Below are 14,898 nucleotides of genomic sequence, written 5' to 3'. Positions count from 1 at the left end.
TGAGTGAGGGTGGAACCGAAAAGAGTGAGTGGGGAAGTCTAGAGGGAAGGAAGCCCTGGAACTGCTGGTTAAAGCCTTCGGTTTCTCTCTAGTTAAGGGAGTCGTGTGGTTCAGGGAGGATTCTTAATTGCAGGAGAGGTGTGAGAGCTTGTGCAGAATAAAGCAGAGATATGAGAGAGAGAGACGGGGGAGGGGAGAGAGAGAGAGAGAGAGAGAGAGAGAGAGAGAGAGAGAGAGAGAGAGAGAGAGAGAGAGTTTGGTGCAGCATGGTCCCATCACACAGAGCAGGCTCTGTTACTGCAGCAAGGCATTTATTTCCTTGCATGCTTTTTTTTTATTAATTAAGAAAAAATAACTCAGAGGTATTTACTGCATGAAAACACATCTTCATGCACGCACATACAAGTACCCACAAAAGAAAATAATTTGGAAAAGGTAAAGCAGGGAGCTTTTCCTCTGCCCACCTCCCTGAGCTCTTGACTCCAGGAATCCTTAGTCTCATAGAGTGAGGCTGGCCTAGGATGTGCCACTTTGAATAGTGTCAGGAGTCAAGTTCCCATCTACTCCAGCATCTCAAGACCAGGGACCTGTGAGACTAATGGGTTAGATTTTTAGATGTGGTATCCTCTAATGAGGAGTCTATCAGTAATCAACATGTCATGTTTTCCTTGAAATTGACCAAGATTGACCAAGCACAGCTCACCATTTCTTATTTATTTATTTTTGTTTGTTTGTTCATCTGTTTATTTTTGCAACAAGCTCTTATGTAGTCAAGGCTGACTTTGGATTCACTATGTAGTTAAGGATGAACTTGAACTTCTGATCCTTCTGCCTCACCTCCCAAGACTAGGATTACAGGTGTGTGGCAACACACCCTGTTTATGTAGCACTGGTTGTGGAACCTAGGGCTTTGTGTGTGTGCAAGCACTCTACTGAATGGCATCTCCAGTCCAGCTCGTGATTTCTTAACCAAGCTGAATGATGACAAAGGAGTCCATATTGAACACAAGAAGAGGAGAATTCTGCAAAGAAACTGATTCACGAGACGCACAGAGGTAGGGCCTAGAGCACAGGTTTAAATAAGAGGACCCTTGTGATGGGAGTGACAGTAGAACTGGACACCAGACTGTGAGGCCACGTTGATTGACACCTATGCCATTCCAATGAGCTCAAAGCCACTTGCTGGGGAGACCTGTATTGGGTGGTGTGGCCCCCTTTATGACTACTACTTTACTTTGTCATTCTCTAGGGCTAGCCACGACCACCTCTATTTCTAGTAAGTGACTACAGATTACCCCTAGAGACTTGGCCTTGGCTGAAAGGTCTAGAGGGATGGGTAGGAGTTCAAAGCCAGAGTGTCAGCTGACCTGCTTCCTTTAGTGCCTCCAAGAAGGGGAGTTGGAAAGCCTTATCTCCATCTATGTCAGGGCTGCCTCATTTGGCTGAGCTTGGTGAAACAATTTTAAATGAAGGATCAGAAACTTGGAGGTGTGTGTGTGTGTGTGTGTGTGTGTGTGTGTGTGTGTGTGTGCTGCTCGTTTTCTGTTATACAGGGGACATTTGCCGTTTCCCTTCCTTGAATTATTAGTGCTCTGATGATACTGGATTTGCCCCTGTCAATGCTCAGATTCTGTGGCATGTGCCAGGCTCCAGGATGCAGTCCACTTTGCCCATGACAAACTTGCTAGGTGGTGTTGTGATGGGTGGCACACCCCAATGCCACCACCGTAAGAGATTATCTTTAGCATGTAATCCCTCTCACTTCCTGGTTTTTAATATGCTCCTCTCAGGGGCTGAGGGAGGGTAAATAGAAAAGCCTCAGGGATTGGCTGGGTGCACTGGCAGATGTGGGATTTCTGCTGTTTCAGGAGGGCTTGTGTGGCCAGCAGCTTCCCCTTTGGATTTTCGTTTGTTTCATTTCCTTCTGGAGCATAGTTGGGAGAGTTATACTGTATCTCTCTGTACTCACCGGGAATTTCTCTTCATCCTCCCAGCCCCTATTCCATCCTGAATTGCTGCTCTGTTCTCTAGACTTATTTATGACTGTCTCTATGGGCCTGTGTGCCGCTGGATGTTACGTCTTATGAACTATAGTCTGTGCATATTACTGCCATCTGCTTGCACATAGTTACAAGGGGGAATGTGCTCTGCAAATGGACCTAACCTGGGCTCTCAGCACAAAAGGAGATGGCACGGCAAGCTTCTGTGGTATGTGTAGTGTTGGAAAGCACTGATGGCCTTTCTTTCAACACCACAGGTAAATGATTCATCCAAGCAACCGTAGACAGGTGGAATACAGGGGTCAGCTTGCAAGACACCTTTTCTGATGATGGAGGTGTCTACTGTCACCAGATGTCTGTTATTTGTAATAATACGCTCGCCCATGCAGTGGGATTTTGGATTTCCTCCTGGGCCTACACCAGGTGCAAGCCTATGAGATATGGTGACGGTGGTCCAAGAGAAGAGGCAGCTGGAAGACAGTTGAGTGCAGTGACTTTGGTGGTAGTGTGGAACATCTGCTGGGAGATGGGAGGCAATACTCCCATCTGCCCCACTCAGCAGCCACCTCTAGATGGAAGCTCTGCTCAGACTCCGTTTGAAAGTGTGAATTTTGAGATGTGGTCCCCTGGTTTCTTGTGAGTTAGGTCTGACTTTTAACTCATCTCCCCTAACTCTCAATGGTTTTATGGGAGTTAATTAGGTCAAAGACTCCTTGGGGGATAGGGCCAACCCAAACACATACTACCTGCCTTCTCTCAAATAACTCAAAGACCCTATGACAAACAGGCTAGCTGGTTTACCTTTTCAGACTCCAGAGGCCAGAGACCAGCTCAGGTAATTTGCTTCATGAAACAAACACATTTTGTATCACCCAGATCCACAGCGCGTTTTGTGGTGGCAGTCCATCATGATGTACCTTTCCAGTGGGGCTGATGGGAGAGCTGAACATCTTAAGCTCATTTCCCCAGGCTTCGTGCTTCAACAAACACTTTACAAGACAATTGCCTGTGGAGCCGCTTACTTCAGCCAGGAATCCCACACTTCCCAAGGAAGCTTGCTGTCCTGGCAAGTCTGTTGGCTCTAAGGCTTGACTCTGGATGAGGAGGCATGCTTTGTATTCTACTGTCCTGTCAGGAGTGCCTCTGAGGCATAGACATGGACCAGGTATCAGATTGGTGGTGAATGACAGTCACCTTCCATCATTTGGTAGTATGGGTGCAAATGGTGTCCTCAGGTCAATAGTTAGGCAATACCAAAGTGATAAGCTGAGCTTTATGTTAGGAGGGCACACCTGGCATCTTGGTGCCATGCTGAGGGATGCCCAAGCTATTATTGAGTTTCAAACATGATTTCTTGATGTGTGAGCAGAAGTCTGTAAAGTGGAGAGGTGCTTATCTCTACAGGCAAGGTCAGTATGTGTGTGTGGGGGGGGATAGGGGGAGCTGGAGAGGGGAAGCACAAAGAGGTGTGGGTGATGAGGGTGACTCTGAAGATGGAGTGGGCATGGCAGGCTTGGCTTTGAAACTCCATCAAAGATCTCGATGCTCAGTTTGAAATCATTGAAGACAGTCTACAGAGCATAGGCAGATCCAAGCTGTGTTTTTACCAAGAGAATCTCTAACATAGAGGAGGGATCTGGGTGTGACCCAGGAGACAAGAGTGGGCATTGATGTTATGGCTCGGATGAGTGGCAGCTTGCAGGTATGAGTGGGGAGGGATGGGGCAGAAAGAGTGAGATAAGTGAGGTGCTTGGTGGCAATGACAAGAGATGGGGTCAATAGCAACACCCCGGTGTTGACTTATTTGCTGGGATGAGAGGTGTCAGGAGGAGGATGAGGGAATATGGACACCTACAGTCTAGGGCCTCTGGGGAAGTTCCTAGCCCAGATCCTGGGAGATAAGATGTTCACATCTTAACTTCTGGAGCTTGTGATTGTAACTTCTTTGGAAATAGTCATAGATGTTGCAAGGCCATGCTGACTAAGATGGGTCATCACCTTGTGATTGAAAGGCCCTGATCCAGTGACAGGTGCCTGTAGGAGAGAGGAGGGGATGATCCTGATACCAGGACAGAGAAGCAGGGAGGGCCCAGAGACAGACAGAGTGATGCAGGCGACACTGAGGCATGTCTAGGATCTGCAACCATAGACCTGATGGGAGAGAGTCAGTATTGTCAACGCTTGAGTGTGTCTGACTTCCAGTATCTGGAACTTTCTAGAACTGCAAGACATACATTTCTACTGTTTTGAGCCATTCACTTCATATCCTTCACTGTCTCAGTCCCAAGACACAAAACACAGGTACATAAATGAAATATGGGGAAGAATTTGATCGAGCTGTAGCCTGAAGTTCTAGCAGAAAAGCCATGAGATCATGGCAGCTGTCCTGAGATCAAGCTGCTGTGTGGGGAGAGCAGGGATGAAAGACTGATGGCCTCACCAGACAGAGTTATCAGCTTCCTCAGGAGAGGGCACCTCCCAGACCCACTTCGATTGAAATCTATCATTAGGTAAGGCAGGAGGCGCTTCTCTAAGACACGCATGGAGTCTCCTGCGGGTGTCAGTCACCCGAGGTCTTCCCAACTGCAAGCTGGAGCTCAGTGGAAGCTAAGCATGCAGGCCTGCAAGATGGCAGCTGTGCTGCCAGGGTATAATACCGCAGTGAGGCCAGGAACAAGTAGACAGCATCCAGCAAACTGTGCCAATGGGACCAGTGCTGCGGGACACAGAAGAGGGAGAGGTATGCAGCACAGATCCTCAAGAGTGAAGAACAAGACCTTGGGTGGGTGTTGGGTTGGAAATCAAGGACAGAAAGGGAGGTAGAAGGTGAGGAGAAGGCTCCTAAGATACTCTGGAGGAAGCTAAGCACTGGGGGCTGCTTTGAAGCAAGGTTACCGCTGAGCACCAGGCCATTGGGGAGAGGAGACAGAGAGAGAGAGAGAGAGAGAGAGAGAGAGAGAGAGAGAGAGAGAGAGAGAGAGAGAGAGAGAGAGAATGAACTAGTTGGGAACTGCAGGGAGGGGTGGTTTCATTCTACTCTGGCAGAAGCAGGTGAATGATTTGGGAGAAAATCAATCCCAGATGAGAGTGGGTGGGTGGTCCTCATGACCCCCAGTCTGGTCTTATCCAAAGTTCACTTCCTTTGTACTAACATGGCAGGTGGCTGTGACATTGAGCAACTAGGGATCAGACTAATTTTGACATTGAGAAAGGACACAGAGTCAGGAGGATGGCTCCTTCTGTCCCCTCCCCTGGCCTTGCTTACCTGGACACCCATGGCACAGGCCTTGGCTTTTCTGTAGTCAAAGACACTTAGCTATACAGAGGGAAAGGCCAAGTCCCTCTGGGCCTACAAAGCTGGCTCAGACCAAGGCTTCCATGATGCCAGGAGGAGGATGGATGGGTTAGAGCTGCAGTTTGAATGTAGGAAATTATACATATGGGTGAAAAGATGCTTTGAGCACAGTAGAACTGTCTGCATCTCATATTCAGAGCTCCTATACCTCTCAATCTTTTGCACTGGTCCTGAGAACCAAAGTGATCTCAGAAACCTTACAGGCAATATGTGTAGGGTATGTTTGGTTCAGACTACAAGCTACAAAAAAGACGACCCCTCTCAGCTGCCTCAAAGCCTTCCCCACCCTGCCAAGGATGCATTGGCCAGATAGAAGTGATGATTCTTGTGTAATGTGTGAGCCATCAAGACTTGTGACTACTGTGTTGTACTGACATCTGCTTGGTGCCGTATGCAGGAAGTCCATCGTGGTGCTCATTGGTACATAGTGGGCACTTGGCTGTCAGAGCTCTGTCGAACAACAACTTCTAGACCGAAGTGGCCCAACCCCTAAACACATGGTTTATGACCAAAAACTCCCAAGTACCTTCAGTGCCCCTCTCTTGGCTTATAAAGATTTTTTCCTGGAAAAAATAAGACTGCTTCCATCTCCTACCAAGCTATAAATGATTCAAATGTCAACTCGCCTAGGGCTTATGCTATGAGGACATATTAACTTATCAAAGAAGCAGACATGTCGTAGGGTACCTGTGGTCCCTGCACCTCCATATTTATTCTTGAAATCACGGAGTATGTTTCCTGTGCATCCTCTCCACCTTCCCTTCCTCCTCAGGAGATGGATGGAGAAGTAGATATGCAACAGGTGTATTTTGATTTGGTTTGTGTACTTGTGAACTTGCATGCCTTCTGGATGACTCCGCTCCTGAGGTCACTGTTCTTCCCCCAGCTGGTAGAGAAAGTTCAGGAAGTTATTGGAGGACCATGGCAGAGTTGAGAACAGGGATGAGAACCAGGCCATTGGGTTCATCCTGCTGCTCTCTTTGTGTTTACATTTTGTATTTGTTTTCCCACTCTGTAGCCCAGGCTGTCCTGTGTTTACAGTGCAGTCTAGGCTGTGAGCTGACTGCTGTCCTCAGCCTCCCAAGAGCTGGAATTAGAGATGTGAATCACCAGACCTAGGAGCACTTAAAAAATTTCCTTTCTCCAACTACTGAGTCTTTCATGCTGTTCCCGGGCTCAGGGCAGCACTTCTCTGGGAAAATCTATTCATTCAAAAACAAACAAACAAACAAACAAACAAAAAAACTAACAACAAATTTTTCGTTTATTAAGGCTGCAGGAGTAGGGGCCTGGGAAGATGGCTCCGTTGGTAAAGGTGTTTGTTGGGTAGCACAGGGTCCTGAGTTCAAGCCCTAGCACTCAGCTGAAATGATGGGCACATCCTACAACCCTGGAGCTGGGGAAGTATAGACAGGATCCTGGGGTTTACTGGACGCATTGACATTGACCCCTGGCCTGTACACATATGTGCACATGTATACACACACACACACACACACACACACACACACACACACACTTCACACACATAAATAACAGTAGCAATAAAGCTGGTAGAAGCGCTAACTTGTGACCTAGCTTTGGATTCTTCAGACTGTTCTTTTTCATCCCAGCGGAGGAGGCTGTCCCTGAGTCTTGCCCTCTCTCACTCAGGGCCACACAAGAGGTAGCTCTCAGGAAACACTTCCCTGTAACAAATGACAGGGTGGGAGGCACCTGCCCGCCAGGATGGGACAGGGCAAGGGCAGGAAAGGTCCGGTGAGATCCAACCTCTGATGTGGAAAGATCGATCTGGGACTCCGAGGGGACACTTAGCCCTGCTGAAATTCTCAGGCAGAATGAGAAATGGAGAAAGAAGAGGTGCCCGTGTGGAGAAGTGTGCTGGTGACTCCAAGGCCGCTGACCCCATGGCCCAAAAGGCAGCACTTAAGGACAATTATGGGGCAGGAGGTAAGTGGGCACTGCTCCTGCAGTGACGCATGTCAGAGCCCATCACTTGCAACTCGCTTAAAATGCTCCCGACACACTCGCTGACAGGATCCTCACAGTCTGTGGCAGTGGTCACAGAGTCACTTAGCATCCACTCCCAAGAGAGCCCAGCATCTCCGCCACCTTAAGCAGAACAGCCTTGAGGCAGAATAGAAGAAAAGTGAAGCAAAGGCCGAGGAAAGGAAATAAAAGACAAAACAAGAGGCAGCTGACGGACTCTGGTTTCATCGACCTTGTTCCCAGGATGGGGTGTGTAGGGATGTCCTCTGGAGCTTCCTGGGAGGAAAGCAGAATGGTTGAAATCTGCGAGGTAGGGCCCTCTGCTCACAGAGAGTGCCGGCCCTGGTGGCATGTGGTGGCCAGGTCTATGTGGGAGCTTGCCAGGGCCTGGCCAGTGGCATAGGCCAAGCGTGACTGTTGTAAATGGACAGGCAGATGGGGCTGAAGCATCTGGGCTCAGAAATCAGCAGTCTGTCACTTCTCCCCAGCACCACAAAAGCTCATTTTAACCTTCACAAAATTGCAGAAGATGACAGCAGCGTTAAAAATATACATGGGTGGAAGAGTTGTTCCTGAGGGTGTCATTATCGCACCGGCAATGCGAAATGGTAGAAAATATTAAGGGGACTTTTATATTGTAACAAATGAGGAGCTGCACACCAGACAGCTAGGTTCAGGGCAGCAGGTGCATGGGGTGGGGACAGAGTGGAGTCTGACAGGAGGAAGGATGTAGGCGCAGCAATTCACAGGGGTGTCAGCATCCCCATCAACCTGGACCTTCCTCATGATCAGAATCCCATTCCCTCCGCTTGAATATTCCACATACCCAACTCATTCGATGCAGAGAATTAAAAAGAAAATAGATTTCTACAAATGGCCGCAGGGAAGATGACAGAGTCCTCTACCATCACCGCTCCATCACTCTCCTCAGAATAATGAATGAGTGTTTGGGGTATTTCATCGGCTCCAGCCATTTCCCGGTTTCCCATGGATCAGCAGTGACAGGAACCCCAGGTAAGGATGACGGAAGGAAGATGAGAAGACTTAATTTTGAAAAGCTCTTGAATACCTCATCCCTTTCTTCAGAATCTTCTAAAGACTGGGAACCTGGACACATGCCCACTTCTGCCTTATAACTAATGGTTGAGAAAAAAAAAATGAAGAATTTTGAACATACTTGGGATGTGCCTGCTTGGAACCCACTGAAGGAACAACCATGAGGTAAAGATGCTGCTGCATTGGGCTGCCAGGGAGAACACTGGTCCTGGGCCTCAAAGTGTGGGCTCTATGTCTCCTTGTTCTTATACACTCCACTGCGGAACCACGAGGCTGGGACTCAAGGGCTGGGCAGAGCATGGTCGGAGAGCTCCCCTGCTCTCCAGTTTTGGTCAACAGTTTAAGATGTTGTCAGGGAGCTCAGGGAAGGCTAGCATTGGCTGTCCTGCTCTCCTGGATGGGCAGCTGGTGTTCCTGAGTATCTGTCATTAATTGTTTTGAAATCTTTAAAAAAATCATTACTGTTACCTCTCAGGAAGAGGGTTTTTGTTTTTGTTTTGAATTTTAGTGTTTTTGACAAATTTACTTAGTGAACATGAATGATAGAAAATTAAATTGACTGAGATAATACTGAAGTGAAGTAATGGGAGTTTATTTCCAATGTCATATTTTCCCAAGATAAAGTTGTTGATTGTTTTAAAACTAAATATACTTTAAATAGATTTGATGTCAGTTCTTGTCTTGTGTCTTTTATTGGGCTCAGGAAGAGCAGGAGAATAAGGATGGAGATGAAGGATGTAAGTGGGTCTGGTCCGTGTGAGCACAATCTGTGCCTTCAGGGAGATGAGGATGGTGATGAAGGTGGAAGAGGGTCTGGTCCATGTTAATATCCGGCGTACACATGACTTGTCCACAGATATTTTTATATGTTCCAACGTTTTGGGAAGAAAATTCCATTTACTTTGTATTATGCATAGCTACCCCTCCCATGAATGTGCATGGCATGCATGTGTGCATGTGCCTCTCTCTCTCTCTCTCTCTCTCTCTCTCTCTCTCTCTCTCTCTCTCTCGTGTGTGTGTGTGTGTGTGTGTGTGTGTGTGTGTGTGTGTGTGTATGTGTGTACAGAAAGTCTGAGAATAAGCACTACTTGGAGTCCTTTTGTGATTTAAGCTGTAACATAGCTCTTTATGCAAAAGAATAGTGGCCACACGATACATGGAGTGGATTATTACGGACAAAGAAAAATGCAGCTATGGCCATATGGATACCTCCATGCTTCTTGCTTTACCTCCTTGAAACCAAGGCAATTTGAATACCTCCATGCAGCCTGGTCATATCCATGTAGCTTGAGCATCTACATGCATTTTGACTTATTGCTTCCATGTTATTCATGGAACCTGGCCACTTTCATGCAGCCTGATTACTACATGTAGCCTGGTCATATCTGCATATCTGTGTATCCTGGCTATACCCATCAGCTTGGTTCAGACTTAGACCCATTATTTCACCTTAAGGTGAAATCAGGTGATGGAGAGGCTTGCTCTCCACAGTTGGGCCATGCTTTGCCGACGTGGAACAAGGCATGCATACTTTGGTAGGCAGACAAGAAAAGGTCATTTGGCTGTGAATTTGCCAGGTCCAGAAACTTCCCACGGTGGACCTCATTCATTTCTCCACTCTGTTGTTTGCACCTCAGTGAGAGTCATCTCTCTTCCATAATGTTGATGAACTTCATTTAAAAATTTCCACCAACGTCTTGCCCTTCTGATAGTAAATGCTTATAGTGTTTCCCTGAGGTACATATCCTTGAGCTGTGTGTGAGGTGCTGTGTGGGAAGCTGGGATCACATAATGTGCCAAGGCAGCATAGGCTTTGCCCTATAGGACTTATTGGCTCCTGTGGAGATCCCGATTGAGCAAGATCACAGAATCTTCCTCAGCAGGGACCTGAGAAAGTGTGTAAAGTACGGTGTATCAGTTACTTTCCTGTTGCTGTGTTGAAGTATCACAAACAAGGTAACTTACAAAAGGAAGAGTTTATTTTGGCCTATGGTTGCAGAGGCATAAGAGTCCATGATGGTAGAATGGAGGTGTGACAGTGAGCCAGGCATAGAGGCTAGAGTAGAAGCTGAGCTCTCACATCCTGAACCACAAGCACAAAGCTGAGAAGGAGAGGGAGGGAGGGAAAGAGGGGGAAGAGAGAGAGAGAGCAAAAACTAGGATCGGCATGAGGCTTTTGAAACCTCAAAGTCTGCCCTTGTGCTGTATCATGATGAATTTCTTCCAGCAAGGCTGTAGCTCCTAGACCTCCCCAAAGGATACCACCAACTGGGGACCAAGTGTTCAAATACACGAACCTATGGGGAACATTCTCATTCAAACCACCACATATGGTGACAGAGAATTGACAGTGAAGAGGGTGAGCGGGCAAGTCCACAGAGCTGGTCCTATGAATTTTGTTTTTAATCGGATGCTGATTTGCATGGCTCATGCTGATTACTAGAAAATGGCCTGCCTTGTGTGATTCTATGCACCACACTCAGGACCAGAACACGGTCCACAAGAAAAGTTGTCCAAATCGTACAGCTGTTAGTTAGCTAATTAGAAAGCTAGTTAGTTAGCTGGTTAGAAAGCTGTCGGCTCCACTACTGGGTAGTGTCCTAGTTTCCTCTCTGTTACTGTGACAAAGGACCCTGACAAAAAGCAGCTTACTGACGAAAGGATTTATTTGCCTTACTATTCCAGGTTACAGTCCATCATTGTGGGGAAGTTAAAGAAGGAACGTGAAGTAGCTGGTAGCATCAGATCCACAGTGAGGAGCAGAGAGAAATGCATGCGTGCTTAGTGCTCAGCTAGCTCTCTCTACTCTTGTATAGTTCAGGGAGAATGGTGCCACCTACTTACTTTCAGGCTTGGTCTTCCCACATTAAGACCCAGATGTGTCCACAGGCCAACCTGATCTAGACAGTCCTCCACTGAGACCCTAGTCTCAGGTGATTCTAGGTTGTGTCAAGTTGAGAATTGCCATCATAGGGACATAACCATAAATAGAAGTGTGTAGAAGGGACAGCTGTACCTGTATGTTTGTGGGATACTTCATGATAGTCAAGATATGAATCAATTTAGGTGTTCATTGATGGATGAATGGATAAAGAAATTATGTCTCTCTATACAGTGGACTATTAGTCATAAAAGAAGGAATGCAGTTACTTTTTACAACCGGGGTGTGATGATATATTGTGTACCCCAATATATTGGGTAACCTAGTAATGTACCCTAATAAACTTATCTGGGGATCAGAGGACAGAGTCAGCCACTAGATTAGACATAGATGCCAGACAGTGGGGGCACACACCCTTAATTCTATCACTTGGGAGGCAAAGATGTGTCTGGATCTCTGTGAGTTCAAGGCCACACTGGGAATAGAGACAGGTGTGGTGGTACACACCTTTAATCCCAGCACTTGAGATCTTTGCTTGGGAAGGACACACGCCTTTAATCCCAGGAAGTGATGGCAGGAAGCAGAAAGGTATATAAGATATGAGGACCGGGAACTAGAGGCTTTTAAGCAATTCAGCTGAGATCCCTTTCAGGTCAGGACTCAGAGGCTTTCAGTCTGAGGAAACAAGATCAGCTGAGGAGCTGGTGAGGTGAGGTTGGCTGTGGCTTGTTCTGTTTCTCTGATCTTTCAGCATTCACTCCAATATCCCACTCCAGGTTTGTTTGCTTGTTTGTTTGTTTGTTTGTTTTAATAAGACCATTTAAGATTCGTCTTACACCGGGGTACATTAGGTCCACAAAACAAATTAGGTGCAGAAAGACACATCTTCATGTTCTCATTTAGATATGGAAACTGAAAGTTGACATCAAAGAAGATGAAGATAGAATAGTGTTTACCAGAGCCAGGGCAGGCCATGGGTAAAGGGGTGGGAAGAGAGTGGTTGATGGGTACAGCCATGCTGTTAGACGGAAGGAGTAACTTCTAATACTCTTCAGCACATGGGAATCACTATGGCTGGTAATAATTAATTGAATATTGAAAGGTAGCAAGAAGTAAAGATTTTGAATATTCTGGACCCAAAAGTAAGAGAAATGTTTGATATGATAGGCACCAATGACCCTATTATTGTTGGTGGTCATTTTATATATATATGGTCATTATACAGTATGCACATTTTCTTATATGTCACATTGAGCTCACAAACATGTACAGTTACTGCATATATTAAGGCAAAACTATGTTAATGAATGGGTGGTTATGAAGGGAGGTAGAGTAGAATCTTCTAGAAACATATTACAAGGAGCCATGCCTGCCATAAATGATGAAGAAAGGCTAAACTGGGCTTCCTCAAGTCGTTTGTGTTTTCTGGAGCATCTGTTGATTTATGTTGTCCCTGACAGCTCTATTGAACTCTTACTTTCTCAGACCAAACCTATAAACACGGGTGAGGGAATGTCTTCTTTAATGGGTGAACAAATATCTTATTTAGCTGATTAAAATGTCTATATAGGAAGCAGATCAATGCTCTGCCCCAAGAGCTAGAAGTAGTCTTTGCTGGGCTCCCAGTGAAGATTTTGTAGCTTGGTGTTATTCCATCAGGTCCTTTCTTCTCATCAAATTCATTGCAAGGAGTTCAGCCTAGAGAGTTTAGCCCCATGCACCAAGAATTGGGACAGACTGAAGGCACTGGGGACTTTTGTCACTCCAATCCGGCACTGGGGTTTGGTCCCAAATGTTCAGGACACGCAGGACTGCTAAGACTCCTCCCCACTGTAGTGAAAAGGGCTCTTTATCGTTCAGCCTATTGCCAGGGTATTGTCACTGTTCTCATTACTGTGTTGAAACACCAGACAAAAGCAACTTCACACAGTATCTCACTAAAAAGTCACCTAGAACTTCCAGATGGTGACGGAAGAGCATAAACTGAGCTTGAGGCTTTCTTGGATGTTGACCTGTGTAACTTCCCTGGTCACAGGCCTAGAGTCCTGGAGGGTAGAAGTCAATAGTACAATCCTCCAGCTGATAGTGAAGAGGTGAGACATGGAGACTGTTGACTGTGGCATTAAGAATGTGACTGAGAAAAGAAGAGCCACTGACATTTAGATAAATGACAGCCATTATTGGCATTATGGGAAGGGAGCCAGGTAGAATGCTGTGGATGGAGAGATGCTTCATCCTGTCCAGTACAAGATGGAGAGAGACTGTGTTGGTCAGGATAGAACAATGTGTCAGGGCAGGTACCATTGGCCTTTCATTTGTGGAGTCTGTGGCCACTGCTGCATGCTCTTAGATGAAAGGAACAGAACAAGGTGTGGTGTGCCTAGAATAATCCCAACACCAAAAATGGATGGAAGGAAGAGGTATCTGGCAGAAGTATAAGCAGGGTACAAGATGCATAGATACAGTAGTGGTCCAGGCCAACAGAGAAAAAAATTGAGGTGGAGAAACTGGTGCATACAGGTACTCCCTGTGGTCCGTCAGTACTCCTAAACATGTGCTTGCTATTTGGAAGGTGGGTATCTTCCCCTTGTCCCTCACTTCTTTTAATTATAGTATTCGGGCATCTTCTGGTTTAATCGTACAGCATCTGTCACGTGGTGGCATCTCATTAGCCAGGATGCCTTCTTGGGTTCTTACTCATCGAAAGATGATCCCTGACCTGCTCTCAGTGTGCTGCTCTGTGGAGCTGGCTGCTGTTCAGACGGCCTGCTGAGATAGCAATCTTGGCTGGGCTAGTGGGCCACTCCCACTTCCATATGTACAGGCTGCTAATTAATGAGGAGGGCCCTCTCTGAGTTCACCCAGAGAGACCTTCAAAGTTTCAAAGGACTAGATCCTTCTAGGGCCTCTGGCTTCTATTTCTTCTCTCCCAGTGCTTTGTTTAAGATCATTTTACTCTGGCTTGCTCCCTAATCCTTTCACAGTTAAGGGCTATACCTGTCCCCAAATATTGCCTTGCTCCGTGGACACTGTGGCACACAAAATGCACACTCTAGTACAGGTCTGAAGGTTGAGCCTGGTAGTGTAGAAGCTGCTGCTGAGGATGCTGTGTGGTCTGTACTGCTATTAGGCCAACAGAACACACTCACAGGAAACACACTTTGCAATATGCAAATATTCCTTTTTCTTTTTTTATCCTTAAAGAGAAGTCTGATTACAATGAGATACCCCTACATGTCTACTGGAATAGTACTGATTCTGTAAAAACAGCAAATTTTGGCAAGGGTGCTGTGGTGGTTTGAATTAAAATGGACCTCATAGGAGTAGCACTATTAGGAGGTGTGGCCTTGTTGGAGGAAGCATGTCACTGGGGGTGACTTTGAGGTTTCACTTTGAGGTTTCAGAAGCTCAGGCCAGGCCCAGTGCCTCATTTTTCTTCCTGAATGTACAACTACTTCTCCAGTGGCATGTCTGCCTGTATGCTGTCATGCCTCCCTCCATGATGACAATGGACTAAACCTTAGAACTGTAAACCTGCCCCAACTAAATGTTTTACTTTTATAAGAGTTGTGATGACTCAGGGCAGCAGCAGAATATCTTAGAGGTTTCAGTAAGGG

At 46.4% G+C, this 14,898-nt stretch overlaps 1 long non-coding RNA gene across 1 annotated transcript in view; it reads left to right on the top strand.

Annotated features, from left to right (window-relative positions):
• Positions 1-8,066: 8,066 nt before the first annotated feature.
• LOC128095339 (uncharacterized) overlaps positions 8,067-14,898 on the top strand; it is a 46,232-nt gene continuing 39,400 nt past the window's right edge. Inside the window, exon 1 of the long non-coding RNA XR_008213223.1 lies at positions 8,067-8,565. This is a non-coding gene — a long non-coding RNA (uncharacterized LOC128095339). The remainder of the gene's footprint in view (positions 8,566-14,898) is intronic.

Source organism: Peromyscus californicus, unplaced genomic scaffold (genome assembly GCF_007827085.1).
Source record: "Peromyscus californicus insignis strain IS unplaced genomic scaffold, ASM782708v3 Scaffold_4__1_contigs__length_199733344, whole genome shotgun sequence".
Taxonomy (NCBI): domain Eukaryota; kingdom Metazoa; phylum Chordata; class Mammalia; order Rodentia; family Cricetidae; genus Peromyscus; species Peromyscus californicus.
Note: the sequence above shows the minus strand (reverse complement) of the source record. Positions and strands in the feature narration are given on the sequence as shown.